The following is an 8363-nucleotide window of genomic DNA, read 5'->3' on the forward strand; positions in this document are numbered from 1 at the left end:
ATGATCTGCAATGTATCTGCGGAGAAAAGACAGAGTGAGGTCAAAATACAAAGTACAATATCTGCAGCCTTCCTTCACAGACAGCAGACTTTTTGTATTCGATCAGTTTTTCTTCCCATCGAATAGATGACTTTGTACTGTTATTTCTTTGCACACATAGGTTTATTAGACCATTTATGCATGTCAAACAATAAAACTGTCCTACATGTGCTAATGGTCATTACTTTAAGTCAAACAGCAAATCCAAGGAACAGACAGCAGTCGTCGTCTCCCAACCGGAAGGTCGAGAGTTTGATCCCCAGCTCCTACAGCACGTCCGATGTGTCCTTGGGCAAGACAATTAACCCCGACCAGTGTATGAGTTTGTGTGTGACTCTTGAAATATTTTAGGATCTATGCTATTGTTGCTGTGTGTGCCAGTGAGGAAGCATGCCAGACTCTGTTTCACTGACATATAGGTTGAAGATGATGTGTCAGGACTGCACAGGTATCCGGGATTTCAGTGGGAAAGATGTGATGAAGATAGAAACATCAAAGTAGTTTCTCTTAAATATTATCTTACTGATACTGTATATTCCTCTATACGTGGATGCACACATATTTTCATGTGTGCTTGTGTGCGTTAGTGCATGTGTGTGTGTGTGTGTTTGACTGTGTGTGCATTTGTTATGACATCTTATCAACATGAACCCTAACTCCTAGAATCCCTTGTGTCTCATCCTCCACATCTCAGCAGCATCACTGTCTGGATATGTCTGCTCAGTGACTGAGGGGGCCACTGTGTGCTCATTGGCCCAGACAAGGTGAGGGTTTCCGAGCCAGACTGAGGTGGGCTGTCCCCTGTGTCAGCTCTTGAACTTTCAATGTCGCTGCTGCATTGAACAAACACACACACTAAAACACACACACACACAGAATAACATACTGCCGTGCGTCCTGTCATCCCTCAGAGTCCGCAGAAGTTTTTAATGAGTTAGGAATAAATAGAAATCCCCTCCTCCCCCGTCTCTGTTGCTCTATGTCCATCTTTGTCTTTGTCTCTCCTTTGTGTGACTTGTCTCCATTCCAATCATTACACGCTTCAACAATTGCTGAGTCACGTCTGAAATAGAATCGACATGGCAGCCTGAGTCAGCCAGGACAGCGAGCCGAGCGCAGATTAGTCATCCCGGTGAGGTGCCTTTGTCCTGGGATGATGACAGATTCATGAAACGAGAGGAAAAGTGATGCACCAGGGGTGTCTATCTGTCTCAGTTGGGAATCACAGATACTTCTAAGTGTGTGTGTGTGTGTGTGTGTGTGTGTGTCTGTGTGTCTGTGTGTCTGTGTGTCTGTGTCCAGCGCTATAAAAAGACATATGACTCCACAACTTAATTTTGAAAAACAAAGATCTCCTGCTTTTCAGTGAGCTGCTGACCTGCATCATCAAAAAACTATAAGAAGTGAGTTTGTCAAACATAGTAAAGTAAAAAAGAAAACAGCAAAAACAAGCACAGGTTATTCTGTGCTTGTTTTGTGCCTGATTTGTTTGCATGTGTATTCTTTATTTCCTGTCCTGCTGGCTACAAGCAGGACAACAACTTCCCTCTCACAGTTGTGGAAGCTGTTTTGGAGCTTCCCAATCAAACATGATCCGCTGCCACTAATCTTGTTTGCGACTAGATCGGTCACTGTAATCCTTTCCACCACAAATAGGCTTTCACAGCACACAGTGAAATCCACCCCGACCAGGTTGAGATGCGCTCTCATAGTATCACTTGCTGAAAGTCTGCCAACAAGGGATGCTTCCTTTATCTGAGTCCATGTAACTTTGTCAAAGAAACAGGCTTTCAGAATCACGGCGTGTCTTATCAACTGCTACCCTTCATTCTCACACATTTGAAACTTCATGTTTGTTTGCTTTCTCACTGCTTATGTGTCACAGGGTGCAAAATTCAAGACTTCATCCCCCGTCAAATATGATGCTTGCATGATCATGATTTTTTATTGCAATGTAATACCCATATAGCATAACAAAAATGTTCATCATGTAATCAATTTTAATTCAGATTTCTAAAAAAAAAAAACATTTGTGATTAAGTACTATTTTTATGAAGGCGTTTTGTTCTTAATTAGTTTATTGATGGGAAAGTCAACAACTAAAAGATCAGAAGAAGCCTATTACTAAAGTTTTTTTGGTTTGTTTTTAACACCACATTGTTCATTTCATGATAAGCGTATGAGTTGAAAACACTTTTGTTGTTTTTGTTTTCAGGAATTTTTACATGTTAAGGTATTGTATAGGGACCTGTGGGTAAGAGTTATACATGAAGACTGCAAAGGGTGCCATTTTTTCATTTTTTTTTCAGGCTAATTCAGATTTGACTACCAATTTGTACTTTTTTGGAGGCATTTAAAATGCATTTAAACCATTATGTGTAAAAATCAAACCTAACAATGTTTTTTTCTTTTAATATTCAACTTAATATTTGATCATTACTTATTTATCTTATAAATCCAGAAGAAAAATCCTCAGGTTTCTCATGAGGTGAGAAAAAAATTGATTTGGACACATAATCATTGATACTCGAAAGACGATCACATTTGTTACCCTTCTTGTTAATGTACAGTAGATGTAACAACATGTTTATGTGAATGAACAGCTTCTAAAGCTGCTTGTTGGACAGTTTCCCATGGAAACAGATGGCCTCAGCAGTGCTGTAAGTGTTGTGTTGACAATAGAAATGTCCTGACTGATTTAGAGACTTTGGAGTGAGCGACCATGTTTTGATGACACACACACGCACACAACCTTGTCCCCTTTTAACCCAGACAATACGAGGTGTTTGCGAGAGTGACTAATTAAATCAACTTTCATTTCTAATTCTTCTCAGACTCTCCTTATCCTGCACCATCCAGGGCTGAAGTGGGGCTGGCCAGTAGAGGGAAAAGGGGGTGAGTGACAAAGCAATAGAAAGATTGAACTACTTAAACTTGTGGCTTGTAGGAGACAAAAGATATGTGCAAAGTAACAAACACAAAGCATGATGGAAGATCTGTAAGTCATAAAACAGGTCTTCTTTAATTTCCTTGTCATTCAGTAATATTCTCTCCTACAGTCCCCTGATGGCAGGTCACACAGCTCATGTCTGTGTTCCTTTGGCTCTGGCTCTAGAGAAGAAAACTAGCTGTGTGTGGGTGCAGAATTATAAATTTAAGTATATACATAAACCTTGGTCTGTTGTCTGTCTATGCTGCTCTGCGTCGAGCCAGGCGTCTTCTTAAAAGCCTCAGCATTAAGATCGCTTCAGTCCCACGGACACACGGGTCAGCTAAAACTACTAAAATGCCAAGACAATTTGGTGGATCCAGACCGTTTTACAATGTAGGTAAGATTAAGGTCACTAAAAGCAAACAGAACTGTTTTCACAACAGGAACCTCTGTTGAAGCTGGTTGAGTGGGATGCCAATCAAAGCACAGGTACTGTATATGCCAGGTTATTTTCAGTCAGTGCATGCAGCGACTGCCGTAGCTCTACAGTGGAGTTATAGCTAGTTTTGTATTTACAGAAGCAACATGTAGTTTATTATATACAATCAAACACACTGGGGCTGGGTCCATTATTTAAGCAGGAGTATCGACCAAATATTAGGACAAGTTTTAAATTGGACCAGATTTGACTCTAAAATAAGTTAAAATCTTTTTATGGGGTACCTTTATCCATGTGATTTTTTCATAACAAGCTGCCATATGCATACTGTTTTGTTGTTGTTGATGTTGTTGTTGTTGTTGTTGTTGTTTTAGTTTTACTCTTAGCAGGTTTAGTATTTTCCATGAGTGCATGATAATTACTTTTTTAAATTTTTTCAAAGGCGTTTGGAATGTGGAGTATTTTCAATACAGAGGCTCTATGCAGGACTGAGCAGAACTAAGTTGTTTAAGGTAGACCCAAGTATTTCTTTTTACTCAATTGTCATGGTTTTGGGAAAAAAAATGGTTGGGTTTGCAGATTTGTACATTATAGAAAGACTTGGTCTTTGCAGAGGTCTGCTCTCTCTGAGTGCCTTTAATAGCCTTCAGAAAGGAATGATTGACAGCATTTCCTAATTGGAAGTAGATTTGTAAAAGAACAGAACCATGCTAATACCTTGGACTGTCATCTTACTGTAAATGCATATTTAACAGAAGTAAATGTACTTTAAAACCTATAAATTATAGTGTGAGTCTTGATAATAAAGACATGAATGAAAGATGACATCTAAGTGGATTCACAGTCAGTGTGTATTTTGTGCAGTCATGACCACATGGTCTTAAATACGTTCATAAATGGTCACCCACAGTATTTATTAAACAATGATGGTACAAAAATGTGTATTTTTAACAGCCTTCAGAATGACATTCAAAATATCAGTGCATGGAGATTGAAGAAGTAGAGGCTCTGAACGTGTACATAAATGTACACTACTCAAACTGAGGCTCAAAAAGACAAGAGGGAGTTGAGTTTTTGAAAAAGACCAGAATTGATCAGTCTCGTACCCTTCTCCCTCAACTATCCTGCTATAATCCTTTCACTTCCCCTTCATCCCCTCTGTCCTCCTCCTCCTCTCATTGAGGGGCTGCTGAAATATCAGTATTGTTTACGCAGACGATTAGGGCAGAATTGGGCAGAAGGCAGTTGTTCTGTGTCGATGGAGATAAGATAGGGTGTGTGTGTGTGTGTGTGTGGGTGTGTGTGTGTGTGTGTGTGTGTGTGTGTGTGTGTGTGTGTGTGTGTGTGAGACGTACTACCCTGTCTTATCTTGGCAGCAGACATAGCAGCCATATGAAGTTGTTCATTGTAATTACCCATGGCAAGAGTAGATTTCATAGGGAGATTTAGGGGAGAGTGTTTCAAAATAAAAGCATAGGAGGGAAAAAAGAGGGAAAAGTTAAATATGAGGAGGCGAGAAAGGGTTTGGACAGTTCTTAATGCATGTACACCATTATACAGAGAACCACGCACCTCACTTTCTTTTCCACTGACTGCAAATCACTCTGAGTATTTTAGCGCTTTCATCTGTGATATCTCAATGCTGCCATATCTTAATGACCTTTTGTAAGTCTTACATCTTAGCCACTGTTCTAATAATCAGCGTCTCATGACTCATGCCCATCTTTCCTCTGTTATTCAATCAGTGATCTTTCTCTCGCTACCAATCTTTTGCTCTCCACTGTAATTATCCCTCTGGATGAGAATGTCAGGTGCAGGCGGACAGATATTTATCTGCAAATGGTAACTCAATCTACAATCTGCTAAAAGTTGTTCATATTTTCAGGGTGTTTTTCAAAGTTTCCCATTCTTCACCTGCATACAAAGATAGACTGTGTAAAACCTTTGGCTGTATACCTGCTGAAGTTAGCCCCAGCAGTAATGTATTATCTTTAACTGGAACTCTGGTGTACTCTAGTACAGTGGTTCCCAACCTTTTTTCTCATTAGTGTCGAAGAAAAGCTGAGCCCCAATAGAAATCGAGTAAAAAACATTGTGAACTAAACTTAAAGCTTTGCAGTATAAATGTATTTGCAGTGTGGATACAGTATGTGGATTTTTTTATTTTTCTGTTTAATTGTAAAACTCTGTAATGCTCTGTTCTTGTCCTATGAACTGTGGAGGCAGACACAGATCGGAGTCTATATCTCAGGAAAATGTCACTGATAATAAGGACAATGACTATTAGATGAAGTGAATAAAGGCCAAGAGATTTTGTCAACTTAATATAGTTAAATCTCCTTCTAAACTGTCATAATTCAGCTAATGCAATATATCTAAAATGCATTTTTAGTTTTATCAGTCTAGACAAAAAAAACAGCAAATCCCATACATTACATCCTCCACCATACACATTTAACACAGATGATCTTCAGGCAGTTTGATTTGGGCCCTCAATATCTTCCATAGCTGTGGTGATAAATTGTTTCTCATACAGCTTAAAAAGAAACATAGTATGTCACAGATAACATGTTTTAATTTTGGGTTGCTATGCTCTATAGAGGTCTGGTCTCAAGTAAGGGCAGTTTTCAAAGGTGGAATTCAAAACACCACAGGAGAACCAGCATTAAACTGATCTGCTGTTGACCTTCAATGACAGCACATGAATGAATCCAATAAAAACATCTCGAAGGTCTCCTTCATTGAGAATGTTAAAGAAAGAAATAAAGAGCATACATCCAAATATTACTCACTCTTTTCTTTGGAAAAAGCATGTGGGGAAACATACTTCAAATAAGAGCTTTTATTTTGCTCCAGAGCAGGTTTGTAGGTAGACGTGCGGCTTTTACTCAAAGTATTAATAGAATACGTGACATACTTTATTCCATGGAAAATGCCCTGAATGTTTGAATATAGAACATGTTGGCTTGCCTTTTCAGAGCCCTTTTCTTCAGTGTCAACAATGTCTATCAACATACATACTTCAAAACTCAATCCAAAGGCAACTTCGAATTTACTGACAACCTACACAGACAGCAGCTCTGTTACGACACCCTTCACAGCACTTCACCTTGCTCTGCCTAAACAAATGCAGATGTAATAGATTTAATTTCACCATACCATAAATACAGTTCCTGAAACTACAGACCAAATCAGACCAGTCAAAATTTCAGACAAAAAGACTCCAGACAAATTATTTTATTATATGACGTGACAGCCTTTCTGCAACATGCTGCTTCTAAAGCAGCTTCGATGATGTCATCATTCCCTCACCCTGAGAGGAACATACCTTCCTTTGTAAGCATTCAACAGAGAAAATTGTAGGTCCACTGCCTTGGTACTGGAGTCATGGTTTTGTGCATGAAGATCTAAAGAATCCTTGTTTTGTAAAATAAAAACAGACAAACTGTTCTGCTCATCCTGTCTCGTCCTTATCACCCTTTCTTTTGATGTGACTTCTGTGTGATTTTCTGCTATTGTTTAGATGCAGAGAATAATTCACTCTGATGTCGAGAAAACTAAATAGAGATATGGACACAATGTTGATAAAAGAGGACCAGTCCAACCGAATATTGTAATTGTTACAATATAGTTTGTGATATGTCTTTTGAGAAGAAAAAAAAACGTTTCTTGTGTTTTTTACAGCATCAACACGTGACACTTAAAAAACTTGAAACACCTCCTTCCACAAAGTCCACTGTCAGACAATTACATTTAATCCACACCAAATACTGCCCCTTGTTAATACAGCTGAAGAGCTAACTACATAACAAAGCTAAAAGTAACACGTTGAACTCTTATTCTTCAGTGTCCTGAGAATAAATAATAAGTAATGCAAATTTTCCACTGCCATCAGGTTATTGTGTGTATAAAAGAACTGAAAGCAAGCATTAAGTCATGTTAATCAATGATTAAGTGATATAGAAGTAGGCCCATAATACTAGGTCTTATAATAAGTCTTTACTTCTACGCAGAGCTGAACATATTGGTCTAATTCTAATCCTAATCCAATTTTTCGATAGTTATCTCCCCAGCTCAAAGGGTTGTACACATCTCATATCTGCTTTTAATACTATTGTTTTAAAATAAATGTTGAAATAATAAAATAAATACCAACCCTATCAGCTGAAAAAAAAAAATCAAAAAATAATAGCTGATTCATCACTTTAAGGGCTTCTCAGAAGTGATGCACCAGGAAATTTGCTCAGGTCAGGAATACATTTTGGTTTGATCAGTCATGGCTTAAATAAAACAACTTTGGCTGACAGAAAACTCTCTGAGATTTCCTTTGTAGACCTATTTGTCCACTCAAACCTCTTTCTGCTTGAGCCTAAATGCTACTTTCAATGTAGTTTCAGATTAATACAACAGTTTTAGGCAGTTGAGCAAATGAAAAACTATGTAACTTTCGTAAGGAGTGACAGAAGAAAGACATAGATGCAGAAATGTATAAAACAGAGAGCACTGTCCTTGTTATGTTTGGGTCAGCTGTGGGGCATGAATTTTCAGGATAGTGCATGGCTGTGGTTGTGCTGTTTTTTTGTCTGCCTCGCCTCTTCTACATGGTTTTCAGAAGGGTTTTAATGCTCCACTCATCTATCATTCATCAGTGCTGACTATATGATCCAGATCAGACGATTCCATATTTAGTTACCTCTGTGTCCTCGTACCCCCACTGCGTCCTCATAATCCCTCTCTATCTACTTCTACCCCCGGGCTTTGGGTAGGCCTTTTGGGTTTTTCTATTTTTCTCTCATCGTCTTCTCTCTTAGTTTCTGTTTCAGCTCTTTACTCTTTCTCCTCCTACCTGTTTACTTCTCCCACACATAAAAGGTCTGCTTTTATTATTGAGGCTCCTGTCTTAATTCTCCTCTCAGACAATCTTAGTCGAATCTAGATCACTTCTACCAGCCA

Source organism: Symphodus melops (genome assembly GCF_947650265.1).
Source record: "Symphodus melops genome assembly, chromosome: 15".
NCBI lineage: Eukaryota > Metazoa > Chordata > Actinopteri > Labriformes > Labridae > Symphodus > Symphodus melops.